The sequence below is a fragment of the Engraulis encrasicolus genome, chromosome 3 (assembly GCF_034702125.1).
Source record: "Engraulis encrasicolus isolate BLACKSEA-1 chromosome 3, IST_EnEncr_1.0, whole genome shotgun sequence".
Classification (NCBI taxonomy): Eukaryota; Metazoa; Chordata; class Actinopteri; order Clupeiformes; family Engraulidae; genus Engraulis; species Engraulis encrasicolus.
In genome coordinates this window covers 24,998,014-25,017,854 of record NC_085859.1, presented here as the reverse complement: position 1 = coordinate 25,017,854, position 19,841 = coordinate 24,998,014, and the positions used below count along the sequence as shown (strand labels likewise).

Genomic DNA, 19,841 nt, shown 5'->3' with positions numbered 1-19,841 from the left:
CCTTCACTGTACTCTACTCTACTCTACCCATACCGGGCGAATAGACCGGCCGCAACGAGATTCAAATGACAGAGAATTGCTTCTGTGCAGCAAGAGTGATTCGAGCAATTGAAGCGACTAGAGTATGTCTGTTAAAATCAGAATCCAAGCATTCCACCATTCGCAATGGCGGCTGTCGCTGAACCGTGTCATAGCTAATTTGCATAATATTCCTAGAAGTTCAACTACAAACGGTCGCTCTCATCGCCTCTCATCGCCTAAATCGCTTTTGTCGGCAACTCAATACAAAGTCAATTACTTCCGTCGCTCGCCTCGCTCAGGTCGCAGCCGGTGTATTTGTGCGGTTACACTGCAAGCTACTCTAGACAATCCTCTGCGTTGAGCAATAATAAACAATGCTGTAGGACACACTATTCTACCCTACAATGTTGTGACCTTCTATAGTCCAGCGGTTCCCAAACTTTACAATGACAAGGCCCCCCAATGCCGGTAGATTACAGCCAAGGCCCCCCTGACATGGGCCGTGGCACACTATTTTTTCTGAACATCCGCTTTCACAACCCGATGGAGTTGGTGCATTCCTAAAACCATACAAGTACAAGTACAACAGAAAACACAATACATAAACATTGTAAATGAGAAAATAATAACACATAGTATATCATCCATCAGTTTTTCAATGTTTTGGTTTATATTGGGTTACTTAAGTTGAACTTATTCAATCATTTATTTTCTTTTGCTACACTTTTCCTGCCTATCTGCCCCGCACCTGCCTAGCATCCCCTCACGGCCCCCCAGGGGTCCCCGGCCCCAACTCTGAAAACCACTTCTGTAGTCTACCCAACAATGCTGTAAGCTTCCCTACACCACCCTACAATGCCGTACACTACTACTCTACTCTGACCTACAATGCAAACAATTCTACTCAAAGCATACGCTGCTGAACTCTACCTCAACACCAAGCTTGTGTTAAGTTTGCCTCCTGTACCTTACCCTGCATTAAGCTTCCCAACTGCATCTACCACTGTGTTAAGACACTTTACTCTGCTGTACAATACCATAAGATTCATCCTTTCCCTAGACTCCCTGCTCTGCCCTACAATACCATAAGCTTGCATTATATAGTATTTGCGTACTCTACCCTACACTTTCCAATGCTGAGTTAAGTTACTCTATTCTACCCCAGAATGGGATAAGCCACTCTACTCTACCATACAATGCTGCTGCAAGCTGCCCTGCACTGCCGTGAGTTTCCCTCTACACCTCCGCACCCCATGTCCTGGCAGCTTCCTGTCCAGCCCCCCAGCATACACACACACTTCCCCTCAATCCCCACCGCCACTTCCCCACACCGCCTGCCTCTGCTACTGCCCCCCCCCCGCCAATGCTTTGTACGTGTGAACAAGTGAACAAGATGCCTGTGCGCACACACGTCCCATCCCCGTTCCCGTCCCTGCGCGCGGCGTCCGCATCAGGCAAGGCTGTCCCAGCCCCCCCCCCCCCTCCCCCTCTCCGAGGCCCCCTGGGTCACGGCGTCTATCAGTACTGCCAGCCCACCGATGACTCAGCAGGATCCTGCCTTGCTGAGGTCACTTCCTGTCTCTCTCCGCTCTCCGCTCTCTCTCTCCCCCCCTCCCCCCCCCCCCCCCATTCTACTGTGTCTGAGCCGCTGCCGCAGCTGCGTGCATCAGGGCTTCTTGTATAAGCACGCCACACACATGGCATCGCTGCCCTTTCAGACCCAAAGCTGTAGCCCTCCCCAGTCTCCTCCCCTCTACTGTCACCACCACCACCACCACCACTGCCACTGGCCCTTTAAAAGCCACCACATTGCTCTGAGCCGAGTTGCGTTGCGTTAGCCGAGGACTTCCTTCCTCGCGTGCCAGATAGGGGGCTACGGTGACGCTAGTGTGCGAAGCACAGCACAGCACAGCAGACCCCTGCTAAACACTGAAGTCTGTTGAACTAGCACACAGGACTAGCACACTCGGTCTGTTAGCCGACACAACCACAGACAACCCAAAACCCTGAGGTGCATTAAGTAAAAGTAGAAGTGCTCTCACACTGTACCTCATTGGCTGCAGTGGAATAACAGGTGTGCAGACTATGTAAGATCATGCATTTGTGTTGCAATTTCATCAGTAGACCAGTAGACAGAGCTGGGCAGCATTTCAGATATATGTACTTTTTTGTATTTTGGAAATACAGAAAAGTATTTGAAATACATATTTAAAATACTTTGAGATACAAAAAGTATTTTAAATATGTATTTCCAATATGTATTTTAAATACCGGTAAATGTATCTAAAATACTGCCTAGCTCTGCCAGCAGAACTTAGTAGAAACTGTTTAGCTGTAGTCATCACAAAGAAAATAAATGTAGGCCAATTTTTAGGTGTGTGTGTGTGGGGGGGGTCACAATGAGATGAGACCACTACACACATGTATGCCTAATGTGATGTCATGAAGTTCTATGCAGTCCACGTAGTGCAGCGCAGTGGAGACCCTGCCAGTAGCAGCATGGCACTAATGCTGCACAGTGCAGTGAGAGTGCAGGGTAAGTTACTATCGCGACCGAGCTGGTGGAAGCCCCGTCAGGGACAGGGATAGGGACAGGGTGGCCCTATTTATATCTACACAGGCCGGTATCTCCAAAGACACACACTCCCTCACTCACTCACACTCAAATACATACACCATGTTCCCTTGTTCTCTCTCTCTCTTGTCCATGATGAGTCACCAGACTGAATACAAAAGGAGGGGGGGAGAGAGAGAGAGAGAGAGAGAGAGAGAGAGAGAGAGAGAGAGAGAGAGAGAGAGAGAGAGAGAGAGAGAGAGAGAGATTGGGGGCAAAACACATTTTGCTTTCTGAAGCCTGTTTGAACCAAAAGGTAACAGCACTCTTAAAAGAAAGCCTCCAATGTTGATGAAATCTGCCATTAATCTGTTGCAGCATAATAAAATACATTTTCATCTAGGGGAAAAATTATAATCATGATTATTGGGTCAAAATTGAAATCATGATTGTTAATCACGATTATTAAACAACAATTAACAACTAAAGTTTGTGCAGAATGTTATTTAAAATCACAAAATGCAATGCACACAAGAATGTAAAGGGGATGAACAAAATAAAACTGAATTGTAATAAATATATAGAAGGCAATAGCATGAAGCTTAGGTGGGCCTACACATTCTTGGCCAAATATACCTGCCTGTCAACATATTCTGGCTGCAAAGAAGACACCCAAAGGCAGGTCACTACATTGCCCCCTGTGCTGTCACGAATTAAATTATCATGGCCATGATTTTTTAATCATCGCACCCAAAATGGCGATTTTCATTTCATTGTTCAGTCCTACTTTCAACGCCTTTTGGATTACCTCCGATGGTGCGTAACAAGACCAACTCACCAGGCAGAAATACAACATTTTTTGGGGCACGGTGGCTCGATGACCCTAGACACCATACTACTTCACCGGCAAGCCGGGTTCGATTCAAACCCAAGTTACTTTGTCTCTCTCTCTCTCACTCATTTCCGGGCAAACTCTCTCACTGTCCTGTCCTAAATAAACAAAAGGCATACAAACGCCTAAAAATATATATTTTTGCTGCTAGGCAGGTTCATCTGGTTTACTACGCCAACAGACAGCATCAGTGGTGCATTTCTGGAAAGCATAGTTGTTAGCAGATAGCAACTTCGGTAGTTGACCATGGGAAATTGCAATATAACCAACAAAGTAGCTAACATAGTTAGCAACTACGCTTTCCAGAAATGCACCCCAGTGTTGTAGATTTTACTGCTGTTTGTAACTAGGTGATGGATGAGAAGCACTCAGTAAGCATAAAGCAGTAGAGACAAGAGAGAGAGAGAGGAACCACACATTACACACTCTCTTGATTCACTATCTGGGCAGAAGGGATACACACACACACACACACACACACACACACACACACACACACACACACACACACACACACACACACTCAAGCACTGTGCAAACACTGCCTGCTTATTCACAGATCACAAACTCCAGGAACAGATAGGCCCCATGCCAGATCAAACTCTCATCTCCGACGCCCACACACCGACACAAACACACACACACACACACAAACACAGCGGAAGGATAAGTGTGAGACTAACACACACACACACACACACACACACACACACACACACACACACACACACACACAGAATTGTCATACAGAAGTAAGTTGATGCAATAAATCCGATCAGTGTGAGTCAGATCCAAATCTGTGGCAGGCAGCGCTGCTCTGTTCCTCTTCTGCTACATGCACAGTGTGTGCCTGTGTGTGTGTGTGTGTGTGTGTGTGTGTGTGTGTGTGTGTGTGTGCCTGCATGTGCCTGTGTGTGTGTGTGTGTTTGTGTGTGTGTGCCTGCGTGTGTGTTTGTGTGTGTGCACGCTTGTGTCTGAGTGTGTGTGTTTGTGTGTGTGTGTGTCTGTGCGTGCGTGTGTTTCTCTGCATGAGTGAGCCTGTGTGTGTGTGTGTGTGCGTGTGCGTGTGTGTGTGTGTGTGTGTGTTTCTCTGCCTGTGTGTGTGTGTGTGTGTGTGTGTGTGTGTGTGTGTGTGTGTGTGTGTGTGTGTGTCCGTGCGCATGCGTGCGAGCTTGTGTATGTGTGTGAGTGTGCGCGTCTGTGTGTGAGTGTGCGCGTCTGTGTGTGTGTGTGTCTGTGTGAGTGTGCGCGTCTGTGTGTGTGTGTGTCTGTGTGTCCACTATTACTCAGACCATGTTCTCTGTCTGAGTGTTTGACTGCATTCGTGTAACATTCTTGTGGGTGCTCTCCATGAATTACAAAAATGCTTTGTTGTCTGTGCGTCAAAGCCAGTGCAAGTACACAGAGGTAGTACACGGATGAATCATCCCATTCATGCAATATTGCAAGATTGTGAATGAGATAGAATACAGAAGTGCAGACTCAATATTAGGAAACATCGCACACTTTGCACACTTCATTAATGTTTTGTACAGCCTTTTGATCCCCTGCCATTTTTTGTAATGACTAAACTCCCAAGCGTATTGAAATGCATTCAAATAGGTTAGTCTTAGTACAGTGAACTTTTAAAGTATAATCATATTTTACTAGAAAAATGAAACGAACCCATATGTGCACAGTGCAATGAATGCAAGAGAAATTGCTCCGGATGCATGCTTTAAGTTATGATACACTATGATATGTTGTACGGTATATCATAACTTACAGCATGCATCCGGATTTATATACCACAATATGGCATGAAGAAAAACGTGGTTTGCTCTGTTGTCACTAGTGTACCATAGAAAAGTAGTTTTGGCAAGAGAACTCGGTAAACGCTCGACCCAAGTGACTCCTTAAGGGCAGCTTGCAGTGGAATATCCAAAGCTCCCGGAGACCAAGCTAGCAGCCCTCTTAAAGGCAGACAGTCTACTTTTTGGAATAATATACCACATTGTGTCATAACGTTTAAGCAAACATCTTCACCTACTATAAACCATTTCTATATTGTATAGTGTTGTGACTTCTAGACAAACTGGTTGTCACTATCATTAAAAAGAATAAAACAGAGAACAGACTAAAATCTCAACTTGACTGACTCGCCGTTTTCAGTGGGCTAACTTGCCATCACCACTATTTAAATAGCAGTTTTGGCAAAAAAAAACTGGAGAACTAGTAAAATCCCAACCCCAGTGAGTACAATCAAGGGGAGCTTACGGTGGGATATCTAGACAAACTGGTTGCCGGTAACCTTAAAAAATATTGGCCCCAATTTGGCCCCAGCCATGGCTTAATCAGCAGGGCACTGCACTGCTACACCGGTGACCTGGGTTCGATTCCGGCCTGAGGTCATTTGCCGATCCTTCCCTGTCTCTCTCTCCCCAATTGTTTCCTGTCACTCTGTAACGGTCCTGTCACAAATAAAGGGACATTGTGTGAGATTTTTAATTGTTTATTTCCAGAATTCATGCTGCCCATTCACTAATGTTACCTTTTTCATGATACATCACCATCAAATTCAAAATATTCATTATGACTGGAAAAATTGCACTTTTCATACATGAAAAGGGGGATCTTCTCCATGGTCCGCCATTTTGAATTTCCAAAAATAGCCATTTTTAGCTGCAAAAATGACTGTACTTGGACCATAGTAGAAAATATTTGTTTATTACTTAGTAAACTTTCATGAAAAGATCAAATTTGGCAATAGGCAGCCCAGTTTCAATGAGCAGCATAGTTGCAGTACCTTTTTTGACCATTTCCTGTACAGTGTCCCTTTAAAGGCATAAAAGCTGTTTTGGCATAAAAACTTGAAAGCTGACAAAAAAATTCAACCTGAGACACTAGTCAAGGGCATAGGTGTATAAAGTAGAAATATTCTTACTGATGTCATAGATAGATAGACTGATAGAGACAGACTGTAAGACTGTATTCACACACATCACTACAAGTTACTCGCTCAGTGAGAAAAGTCAATAGAATGTTTATGTGATCCAGCGATGCGATGCGGGCGGATTCCAAGCTAAGAATTATTTTAACTTTGCGCGATGCAAATTCGGCAGTAACCAACTGGAATGCAGAGTTTAAGTTCATGCGGTGGCAGTTTAAGTAAGCCTTTGACTTCGATATTCGATATTCGAATATAAGTCGAATGTTAAGAAAATTCGAGACATTCGAACGAATATTAATTGGCCATTAATATTCGAATCTGACATGGGTATTGCTTTTTTGGGTATTTCATTGTTATTGATTAAAATAATTTCCTTTCCACATCGCAATTCACAGTCTCAATTTATTTTTTCCATGGCTGGTTAATCACTACAGCTGTGTTGAGGAGAGTCGCGTGCGTGGCTCATCTCTCTGTGTTCCGTAGCAGGACACTTGCGGCAGGCAGTCTCTCCCCCAGAGTCCACATAACAAGCAGATGAGTGCTGCAGAGTTCCATTCAAGTGAATGGCTACAGTTAATAAACAAAGCATCATCACATTACTTTCTGGAGTTGTTGACGAGTTTCTGGAATTATGTGATTCAACCCACAAGTACCTGTGATTACGCCAAGAGTAAGATAATAACTTCTTGTTTTTTGGATTTTGACCAAATTAGCTTCGTTGGTCTGGGTGTCAGATCAGGCAGACTCCAGGTGATGATTTTGTTAGCATGCTTTTAGCATGTTTTTAGCGCACTGCTAGTTTGTGTAATGTTCGTTTTTAGACGAGAGCAGTCATCTTACCTGGACCTACAAACACACTACCTAAATGTCCGTCATTAGTGATAGAAAATAAATACATATTTGTTGATATTGGTGCTGTGTGCTCAATTCTCATGATTCCCATGATCCAATTCAAATTTTAACTTGGGCTACAAGTTTGACATGGCTGCTAGCTTTGCCATGTTTTAATCTGCATTCACACCTTTAAGTACCGTCTTCTTATAAGTGCTGAACGATCGCTAAACAATAATGGCTGGTTGAATGCATGTTGTTAATGGGCCATTAGGCTACATCTCTGGTTGGAATAGCCTTTTACTAGTCACTGACTGGGGGAAAGAACAACTTCAGCTTGACATCAGGTCTAACTGGGGCAATTTTAATGGTAAAAAATATGGATAAATATTCGAATATATTCGAATATCGTTTTTAATTTAGAAACGAACTTCGACTATGATTTTGGGGCACAAGTCAAAGCCCTAAGTTTAACCATCAGGAATGTTACCAAACGTTCCATGCACGAGTGCCGAACAAGCAAGTGAGCTAGTAGAAACATGTGACTAGTAACAGCAACGTGTGTGTGGAGGACGTAGCTTCAGAGTACTTTTACTTTACAACCCTCTGGTCAAGGGGAGCTTGCAGTGGAGGATCCAACGCTAAAAGCAGACAAGTAAAGCAGTTAGAGGCAAACTCTCAAAGGCAGACATACACGCACACACACACACACACACACACACACACACACACACACACACACACACACACACAGGAAGCCCTGCCCATGCCTGGCAACCAAGTTAGACTCAGGCTACAGCTACACAGACAGCCTACATGGCCTATAAACACTCCACAGCAACACACCAGCAGCATGTTATGTAAGGGTTAACGTTCGGCGAGAAGGTCGCTACCGTGGAATAGCAGCACGACAGAGAGAATCTTTAGACCCCGACGCGGAGCGGAGGGGTCTTGTTCTCTCTGAAGTGCTGCTATTCCACAAAGCGACCGACTCGCCGAAAGTTAACCCGCTTATTATATGGATATACTTAGGCTAAATGATTCACACATGGCGGGGACATTTCTTTAGACCTATTTAATGTTAAGATTGTTGCTGCGCAAAACAAAACAGTGCCGTTGTGGAACACCGCTAGGCAACAGCTAGGTAGCCAGGACAACAGGTGTTGTCTATCACAGCAGCTGATTAGAGTGACAAAAGACCGGACCCCCTGCGGAGTGATATGAAACATTCGCTTTAACCACTGACTTGTATACAAGCCAGTGGCTTTAGCAGTGAACGTCTTGTTGCCATTGACAGCGGTAGCCAGGACAACGGGTGCTGTCTATCACAGCAGCTGATTAGAGTCTTGTTGAAAAGTCGCTTTAGCAGTGAAAAGTCTTGTTGCCATTGACAGCGGTCTGTTATAGACCAACCCGTCCGTTATCGAAAAATAACAGACGTCCGAACGTTGGGGAGCCCCGTTGAAATGAATGGAGCATTCGACAGATGACGTCACAACCATATAATAAGTATTGATATTATACAGTACTATTCATAGAGCAATATACCAATTTACTGATATACTGTAATGCTGCAATACATGTAGAATTTAAATCTCTCTCTTTGTTTTGCCATCGTGCAGACAGCTCCACATATCACAATCTACACGGCCTTCAACCACTCAACTACAACACAAGATCATTCTATGAGACTAGTACACAGAGCAGCATGCAGTCCACATAGGAACGAAATATGTAGAATATAAGTTAGTGCAGTTCAACCCTGTTCTCTGTTGTCAACGAATACAACGAATACAAATGCTAACAAGAGAGATTGGGGAGCGCTGCCTTGGGTCTCAGTCAGTCAGTAGCGGAGTGCAGGTGCTCCTCAAGGGACAAGAGGCATCTTAATCTTGATCGTAATCTTCATCAAAGTGAAGGAGCACCAGTCGCGTGGCACACTCTCTAGGTCGTCCTCAGACGAGCCTTCCATCGTTGCTTCCAATCATCCCGATTCTCCATACATCTTTTCAATTCACTGGTACTCTGGGTTCCTGCGTCCTTCTTAAGTATGTCCACATAAGTTAGTGTGGGACGTCCTCTTGACCGGCACCCATGCGACGGTTCCCACAGCACCAGTTTGCTGGCTGGCAGTTCTTGGTGCCTTTGGCAGTGTCCTGCAAGTCTCATTCTCCTTACAGCAATTTTCTCGCTCACCCTTGGTATTCCCTCGTACAGGATTTTGTTGGTTACATGTGCACTATCGCTGATGTTAAGCACTGCACGCAGCATCCTGGTGTAGCACCCATCAAGGGATTTCTCTAGGGTTGGCTTCAGGGTCCAGCATTCACTGCCATAGAGGAGAACAGACTCTACTGTCGCGTAGAAGAAGCTAAGCTTGATTTGACGGGGGAGACTGGAGTTCCATACACTGGCCATACCATTCAGGGCCCTCCAAGCAAGTGCCTTTCTCACAATGAGTGCATATACATGCAGTTCAGTATCCCGAATATGAGGCATATCCCGGTTATGATCATATTCGGGATAAGGTGTTTATATGAGCACAGAATGTTATATCCCAGTCTACATTCTTGGCCGTTATAGAATTCTCTTCAAATGCGTGTAGCCTGGATACCAGCAACAGCGTTCTATGGGAAGCCCCTGTATTCGGGATAAGGTGTTTACATGCGTCAGTATCCCGGCTTCTTTCGGAATACTCCACCTAGCATATCCCGATTTCTCAGTATCCCGAATAAGGGCTTATTCGGGATACTGAAGTGTTTATATGCTCAAACGCAAATTCGGGATACTTAATATCCCGATCATATTCGGGATACTGAACTGCATGTATACGCACTCATTGATCACAATGGATATCTTCTACCACTCCACTGCAGCACAACAACAATCATCATGTTTAGAGCTAAGTTTACGGTAGTTTAGACAACACATATGATAACTGTTACCTGGTAATAACACGAGTAATAGATGGTAATCTAATCCCCTGGCAAATGCTAAATGCACATGATGTTGTTTGTTTGGCGCCACCTGCAGGTGACGCAAAACACGGTGGGCTGACAGACAGTCATCGCAATACCTGGCACAAACCACTTCAGAGGGTACAGAGAAATTGTTTAGATGACTTAGATACAATGTACAGATGACAGGTAAAGAGAATACAATGGTTTAGCTTTACAGGGCACTCACTCTTGGAGAAGAGACAGAGATATTAGAATAGGTTGATAGAAGACACATAAATGTAAGTAAGTGTGTATCAAAATCAAGGTATGCTGTAGATACAATAGACAGGACAATAGCAGGAGTTGATAGGTAGGCTTTTTCTCTACAACTGTGCTCCACTGTCATCCCAAAGTAGTAGAGACAGTGTGCAGGATATTGGTTTACTACTTTGAACCATTGGTCACATCCATCGCACCCATTCAAATTGATATGCTTTCTATGGTGAACTCTATAGTTGTCCCATAATGGTAGCCTGGGCGAAAAGCAGACTGTTGACTCTGTCAATCAGTCTGGCAAAAGCCAAGAGGAATGCGTCTCCGTGGATGGTGGGAGATGGTCTGATTGCACTGCCATTTACATTCATTGTTTTGAGTTTTGAATTCAAATTAAAACCCATTTATTAGCAAGACTGTTACGATACAGCGTTGCAAAAGCATACAAATAACAAAACAAAAGTGTGAATAGTGTTACCTTAACCAATCAGTAACGGACTTCGCGGGTGAGTTCTGCGTCACCACTCTCAACTGTTTGCTGATTGGCTAAACACTGAGAGAACCGAGCTCGAGGCTTTTGCCAGACGATGTGCGGAGCCAAAGTCTTTGTGTGGAGTACATAGGATGACGTCGCCAGGCTACCATAATGGTGGCACAAGCTAACCTGACTCTTGTCAGATGTATGGGCTACACCTTGCTCCACGAACATTCATCTGGAGTTACCTCATAGGCGTACATGTCTCCGAAAGCGTGGTTTTATTACCAAAAAATCCTTGCACGTGATTGGGAAGACACTTATCTGAGGTTTTTAATGAGCTGCTACATTAACTACTCACAAATTAAGTAAAGTTGAAATAACCGACTCAATGTCGATGAGGGAGTCGATATGAGCAGTGTCGTGTTTCACTTACTTTTCCCTTCTTCACTTTGTTTAAAATTTGACTATGTCACATCTCTGAAATTCATGCAATACTGGCTAGTTCTGCTGCTTTTTCCTTTAGGAGCAGGGCGAATCCGAAGGTCCTCCAGACCCTCATGTGAGCTCACGAACAGTGTTGCCAATTTAGCGACTTTTGGCCACCTCTGGCGACAAAAAAATTATCAGCGACTTAGCGACTTTTCAGGCTCAATCTGGCCGAATCTAGCGACTATTTTGCTTGTCTTGAGAGAGGCAAATCAGTCTCCCTCCCCACGACACCGCACAATGCATTTTCAGTAGCGGAATAGACAGACGTGACACATGATGCACTAGGATGTGCCAGCTTTTGTGATACGCACAGGAATTCTCATGCACATAGACATCTGCTTTTATGAGGCTACGGCAAGCGATATGGGACAAAGATATGGCAGGAACCAAATGTCAACATAAACTGAGACTACACAATCTTCAATGTGGTCACCAAATGTTTTGGGACTGTCATTTATGTTATGCCTACACTTTGGAATTAGATCAGAGTCTTGTTGTTACACAGGTAGGCTATATTTGATTTACCCCAACTGTACCCTGTACTTAACTTTACTCGGTCTACCCTACAAGCAGATACAGAGGGCATGAGAATCCGGTGAGCATCACAAAAGCTACCACAACGGCTCATTGGGATATGCGTATTTGAATGAGCACTAGCAGGCTGGCCGCACCTCGTCTAGCGCCTTTAGCGACTTTTTGGTGCATCTGGAGACCTATTAAAACGTGCATTTTCAGTGACAAATTCATCGTTTTTCCACATGATTCTGACTCTGCGCCGCCTTCAGAAGCATTTCCCACGGTTAAGCAGGGCTGTAAATTAGCTCTGATCTCCAAAAAGTAGCTAGCACCGCCCATTTGTACTGTGGACGAAGGCATGTGGGCACGTTTTCTGTAGATCAGCGCGCTGTGCGTGACATTGTGACGTCATACGTAACGTCATGACGTCATCTAGCGACTTCTAGCGACTTTTCAGCAAGCCCATAGCGACTTTGGCTGATTTTCTTTTGGCAACACTGCTCACAAAGCTGAGCGGAAGTACACAAGGATCTGGCGACAGTCAGGCTAGGAACTACTTTCCAGAAGACCAGGACTACCCCAATCTGCCCTCAAGATGCATGTAAGGACACTTCTCTTCTGTGAGCCGACAAACGATAACCTCTACTTACCGGGCCTTTCCTGTACATTGTTAAGATCCTGCTTGGCCAGCACTCTGTACTTTGATACACTCGATGCGATGCTTCTGTTGTTTTTTTCTCCTCTGCATATCTGTAGCAGAATTCTATAGGTGGACTTGTACCCTCCCTTATAAATTGCTCTGGATTAAATAAATGCCCGGTACTCTAAGTGCAATGATACACTTGATGCGTGTTTTTTCCCCTCTGCTTAGTCTGTGTAACTGAATTCTGTAGGTGGATGTGTGCCCTCTATTATAAGCATTAGTTGTTTTGGATTTAATAAATGCCTAGTACTGTAAGTGTAATGAAGTGTGACGTCCTAAATCCCGCCGGTGGAGCCATTCACTCATTTGCTGAAAAGACTCACTCAACTACATCATAACAACATTGCTATTACCAAGAGCCTTAAATACACTAACATATTAAGACTTGGTCATTACTATTTTTGACGACAGTATATAAGGTATAACATAAGCTCTGCACAAAGGGGTTAAGTGCCGAGTTTCAATGAGGTTCAATGAGGTCTAAAAACTCGCCCCGACACCCACAACATTACATGACAGGAGCAACAAGACCAGGCAGCGCAGGGTTTGACTGAGACGCTGTGGTTTTGAAGGAGGATAAACGTTGGGCAACAGGGTGAGGTGTATGCTGCTGAGGGGTGAGGCAGGCTGGCACACAGCAGGTATCAAGAGTCAGCATGCTCCGTCCAGGGGTGCCGGCAGGGGGGGTACAAAGGGGACAGTTGTCACACGGGCCCAAGGAGAGATGGGGCCCAGAATTGGTTCCTCATCATTACAAGTACATTGCATCTATTGGGCAGGGGGGGCCCTTTCAGAGGACTTTGTCCTAGGCCTGGCCAAAGCTGTCAGCGGCCCTGCTCCGTCTATCTACGCACTCATGCACACACACACCTGCTCTGCACCTGGCTGACTTGACAAAAACAAAGATGACTTACCGTCATTTCCGACCCTAATAATAGGTATTACCACACACAGTCAGTGCATTAGTATTACATACGCAAACAGACAAACAAACACACACACGCGTGCTGTGCACACACACACACACACACACACACACATACACACACACACACACACACACAAACACGCATGCTCGCACGCACACGCACGCACGCACACACGCAATTTCTCTGTCATTGAAAGTTTTGTCCTCTGATGAGAACATCATGCTGTAAATGCTTTGTATGCATCCATCTTCAATAATTTCACATCTCTAGTCTCATCGCAGTCTGTGTACAATGGATTAAAACTGTATACCGTACTATTATTATTATAGAACCATGTTAAATGTTTTGCATGGCAGGACCGGACAGGAACAAACTCAGGTCAGGGAACTTGGACTTAAGCTTACATCAAAAGTTGTATGTTTGGTTTGGAAGGTGGTGGGGACATATTATGACTAATTGTCTAGGTACACTATTTTTGCATATACTGTTTCATTTTTCATTTATCCTTAATTTAACCAGGATTGTCCCATTGAGACTACAGTCTCTTCTGCCAGGGAGTCCTGGTCAAAAACTCTTATACTGTTTGTGAAAAAGTGATGGGGACAAGCTAGGTTCGTTTAACTCAAAGATGGTATGGACATGACCCTACCATCCACAACTAAAATTACACCCATGCTTACACATCTCTCCACTAGCTCATCTCTCCCATCTTTCACTCACACTAACCAGACCAAAGAATCAGCCAATCCTAAAACTGATTGCAGGCAGCAGTATTCAATTTCAACACAGACAAACAAAACCTTGGAAGAACAAAAAAAAGTGCTGATCTCTCTCTCTCTCTCTCTCTCTCTCTCTCTCTCTCTCTAAGCTTTCACGAAACAAATAAAAGTGCAACAGAGCAGACGGGGGGAAAAATAAACACGGCGGGGGTCGGGACCTTACCGTGAGCACCCTTGGGCCGAACTGAAATACATTACGCCAGCGCCACACTTCCGCACGCCCCCGCTCTGCCATTGTCCAGCCTTTTGTTTGTGTCCACTATTGTGTGCCAACGCCAGGGCCAGAGCCAGAGCCAGAGCCAGAGCCAGCTCTCCCTCTCGTCTCTCTCGTCTATCGTCTCGTGCTCTCAGGCAGGCTAGGCAAAGGCAGGCGGGCAGACAGTCTCTCTCCCTCTCTCTCTCTCGCTCTCTCTCTCTCCCTCCCTCTCTCTCTCTTGCTCGCTCGTTCGCCAGGGCTACACAATGAAAGAGAGTGAGTCTGACTGACGCGCCTGCACTTCAAGAGTGAGAATGGCTCGCCGTTTCCTGAGTAACCCCCGCCACTGCAGCAGCGGAGGTGAGTGCAGCTCGGAGCCTAGTAGTGTGTACAGTACACTACACGAGAGCAGAGAGCAGCGGAGCCCAGAGCGGAGAAGAGTGGGGCACTTTGAAACCATTTAAGACCTTGCCCCGGCTTTTTCACTTTTTATTTCCACCCTCCTATTGACCTCCTCATTTTTCAAAGTTAGTGACCTTCCAGTTTCTATAGTATTGACCTGCAATACTCTGAAATGAATCACCATGAGTTCAAATCGACATCTAACTTACCTGATCCACCCACGCAGACACACACACACACACACACACACACACACACACACACACACACACAAAAGGAAGAGGTATGGGATGTGGCATTGACACTGAAAAGCTGCAGGCTACATTCTATAGCTAAACAAACAAACCAAACAAGGCTCTAGAAGATGAGCCCCCAAACCTAAAGCCTTACACTCTCATTGTTACCTAGTTGGTAACAGAACAGAAGAGTGTGTGTGTGTTTGTGTGTGTGTGTTTCGGCTGCTCTCAAAAAAGCAGCTGAATGTGAACACAACGCTCCACCACTCAGTGGCTCCTTCCTCTCTCTGTCTCAAACGCACACACACACACACACGCACACACACACACACACACACACACACACACACACACACTTAATGCTAGTCTCCATGTCAGTGGTGTTCCACCATTAAAGCTCCTTTTAAACACCGGCCTTGTGAAGTCCCTCAGAGACAGACAAAACAAAGCCAAGAGCAGAGAGAGACAGAGAGAGAGAGAGAGAGAGAGAGACAGAGACAGAGAGAAAGAGAGAAGAGGCAGATAGAAAGAGGGAGAGAGAAAGAGAAAGGCTGCGTCAGAGAAAGAGAGAGAGGGAGAGACAGACAGACAGACAGATAGAACAAGAGAACAAAAAGAGTGAGAAAGAGAGACAGACCGAGAGAGGAGAGAGACACTGAGAAGGGGGGAAAGAGAGAAAGAGAGAGATAGACCGAGAGACAGAACGAAAGAGAGAGAGAGAGAGAGAGAGAGAGAGGGAGAGAGAGAGAGAGAGAGAGAGAGAGAGAGAGAGAGAGAGAGAGAGAGAGAGGAATGAGCCATTCCGCCCACCACACTGATATCACAGCCCTGTAATTTTCTGCAGGCCTGCTGGCACAGGCCCATGCCTCACGCATCTTTCCCCACTGCAGCTCTCTCTCTCTCTCTCTCTCTCTCTCTCTCTCTCTCTCTCTCTCTCTCTCGCCCAGCCCATTCACAAACACCACCCGGCAGGCAGGCAGACACGCCGGCCCAACAACCCGCCTTCGCCGGCCTCCCTCTCCCCAGACAACACTAACTCACCCCGCTATCTATCACACAAGCCCACACAGACAGACACTCTGGATGGACACCCCGTCCCCTGCCTCACACATCTTTTTGCATGTCTGCCGCCGGTCCCATTCACAAACACCACCGGTACGATATGACGGCCCAACATGCCTCCCCATCCCCAGCCAAACGATCTCACCCCGCTCGCTATCACATCAGCCCACACACACACACTTGGGATGAGGATCCAGGCCAGATGACTCACCTCATGCCTCTTTTCCCAATGGATGTCTACATGTCTCTTGGCCCCAGGTCACAAACACAGCCGTGACACTCAGACCAACATGCACCCCTACCCCCAGCCCTCTCACCCAACTGTCTATCACCGAAGTGCACGCTGATACTCTGGGGATCCCAGCCAATTCTGTAGCCATTCACAGCAGAGGTTGATTTATCAATGTGCAACACCAGCACAAGCATGAAGGGTCTTCAGGCATATCAAATTATCAAAATAATACTACAACTTTTGAAGCCACCAGATACGTTCACCAGGGTTTCCCTTGAGGTACTGGCTTACGGGAGATTTATTTGTTCATAAACGGAAAGAAAAACAGACTCTTCTTGCCAATTAATGAAATAATACTACTACACCTACTAACTACTACTAATAAAAATAATAATTATAATAGTAATAATAATAATATAGCATTCAGATTTCAATGTGATAAAACTGCAAGAATCCATGAGAAATGGGTAAGTTACACACTTAGCAGTGATTTTTTTAATGGCAGCCAATTATGGAACATGCCTCCTCTCTTCATCATTTGCCTTTACAATTTTATAATCATTATAACATAAGAACATCAATAAGTTATAGGCCGTAGTATTTCCAACAGAATAGTATCACAGCACTGTTGTTACAATGTAACGATACTGAAATCACTTTTATTTTGGGTATTTTTGCTACAATATTCTGAGTTACATTTTTTTTAAAGATTTAAAACCAGTTCATCAATCACAGTGACCTAATCTTTGCTACACCTGTTCGTCTGCAGGTGTTTTCCTCTCTCTCTCTCTCTCTCTCTCTCTCTCTCTCTCTCTCTCTCTCTCTCTCTCTCTCTCTCTCTCTCTGTAGCAAATAATGATACCACTTCTACTGTACAGAAAAGCCTTCCAGAGAGTTGGAGAGAGATCAAAACAACCTGCACCACAAGGAATGCATGACCCGATTAGGCAAAGTGCGAATTCTTCAGAACGCATGAGTAACTTCCGAATCCTCCAAAAACATCACCACCAAATTCAGCTGAAATTCAAGAGCCAGGAGGCCAGGCCACAAAATAGGTCTTCAGTGTGTTCAAAAGGCACGTCGCCGGCAGAATCACACGTTTTCTTCCTCTAACGCAAAGAAACTGTATTGGTCTTATTCATGGTTTGCCTTGTATGTACACAAACTCCTAGCATCAGAGGCAAAAGCAAAGGCCTTGTGTGTTCAAAGGCACGTACGTCGGCAGCATCACAAGTTTTCTTCCTCACTGCAAAGAACCCATATTTTCTCTTACTCATACTTTGCCTTGTACACGAACTGTCAACACTGAGGCAAAGTGAGAGCTAAAAAAAAAAGCAGACGTCATTCTTCACACTGCTGAGGCAAAGACAGGGTAGGGCAGGGTGAAACATCAACTTAAAGGCTCCAATGAAGTGGAAAACAGTCCATGAAGACAAGACGGCAGGAAGGAAGAAGACCTAATGCGTCTCTAAGGAGTCTCATTAGAACAAACAGTTTCAAAACAGCATCCAAGCACACAGCACAGACCGATGCTATTTCAAGAATAAACACAGCAACCACCATAGGAGAGTGTAGAATACCGGGGTCTATTTCTCAAAACTGCTTGGGCAGGCCCATACTACGGCTGGCTTTTTTCTTTACAGATGCCATTGTGCCATTTTTCTTTACTATTGTGTGTATGACTTTCAGTATGTTCAGTGTGGGTCTCAAACAGAACAAAGGCTCTTTCTTTCCATTGCAAACCCAAATATTTGTGACTCTGGTTTAAGCTGTGTGTCAACAAATCAAGCACAGGCGAGCATGCACACTCTCACATGCAAAAACATGCAGTAACCTCTCTACCTGGTGAGGTCAAATCTTCACTCATAGTCACACTAGACACAACGGAGTGTGAAAGTTCAAAGTATTTTTTACAGACATGTAAAAATGTCTGTTAATGTATTCAACAAGATAGTTGGTCATACAGGTTGGAGAATGACACTGTACAAAAAAAAAGTCCATAGGCCTACGGCCAACAACAGCAACATCAAAAACCAGCACTCCCACGTACTAATCTGAATAACACATTGACAGGTAGGTCTCGAGATCCACTAGAACTATTTAGGTATTTTAGTACAGTGAATAGATTGCCCAACTCCACGGTGCTGTTCAATGGCCCTCCCTTAGTTATATAGCCTACACTCTACAGTACATTGCATTGAAAACAACCTCATAATCCCTGTTGTTGTCGTTTCCCCACGGTTTTGAAACGGGTATGCTGCTGGAAACGCAGATAATGCGATGGATAAAAGAATGATACTTCAACATCGAGCCATATCGTGTGAACTTGGATGCCATAACACTCAGGCAGAACGCAGCAGTTACAGGATGCTCAGACTGATGGAAGTAACCTGGTAAACAGCTCTATGTGGTCATTATGAAATTATTGTGTCTCTTTACACTAAATAGACAACTTGAGCAAGACAAATGAATTCAACTACTTCGGTAAGCAAGCTATCGCTCGTAAACTTGACAGCCATTTAAACTTTTTTTCCCTCGAGAGGCCAGCGTCATTTCTTCGATTACTTGAGGATACCACGTTGTTCGTTTTTTCCGAGCAGAACTCTTCGCTGCAGTGTTCTTCCGCGGACATGAGCAAAGTTTCAGGGGGCGACATCGCGATCGTGATCTAGAACTATTTCCCTCACAGTGCCTGTGAGAGCGCTGGTATTTCTCTGTCAGCCTCAGAAAAAAAACTCAGGACCCCGAGCGTCCTTCCAACGCAAACACACGCAAGTTCTCCGTTATCTGGATACAACGACAGTCTTTCTGAAGTTACAAACACCCACTTGCAAAACACTCGTCCACTACTTTCAGTAAATAAAGTTGAAGTTTTCCACAAGCATGTGGTGAAGTGCAAATGATAAAGTTACCTGCAAGCCCAGATGCCCGTTAATTTCTCTCTCATGTTGAAAAGTGTGCAACAACACCAGACTGAACTGCGAATAGCGCTAAAAGTGCAGCAATGAGGTACGACATGAAGGCGAAATGCTTCAAAATAAAAGTCAAACCCATCCCAGGAAACCGTGCGTGGCCACACACTTTCAACCCTGAATTCTACATCTTTCAATGTCATATGTCCTGCTTCGTAAAATATATTCTAATTGACAACCTATATTTATAAAATGTGCAAAAAAATAAAGGATTTAAAACTATTCCCATGTGCATTAAAAGTTATAATCTAAAGGAAGGCGATGCTTTATTAAGGTCTACTACGTCAGCCAAGTTTGCCCATGCAAGTCAGGAGTCTGATATGGAAGGATGTTCCTATATTGTGTGCCATTCCACGCAGATACAGTAGTCTATAGCTTTATACTTGAATCCTCAAATCATTTGACTAT

The 19,841-nt window shown here is 44.8% G+C and overlaps 1 protein-coding gene across 1 annotated transcript in view; it reads right to left on the bottom strand.

Moving 5' to 3' along the window:
• The window catches only part of sh2b3 (SH2B adaptor protein 3), an 85,239-nt gene extending 65,782 nt beyond the window's left edge, over nucleotides 1-19,457 (bottom strand). Inside the window, exon 1 of the mRNA XM_063193648.1 lies at nucleotides 19,374-19,457. The gene's annotated coding sequence lies outside the window, so the exon portion shown is untranslated. The remainder of the gene's footprint in view (nucleotides 1-19,373) is intronic.
• Nucleotides 19,458-19,841: the final 384 nt, after the last annotated feature.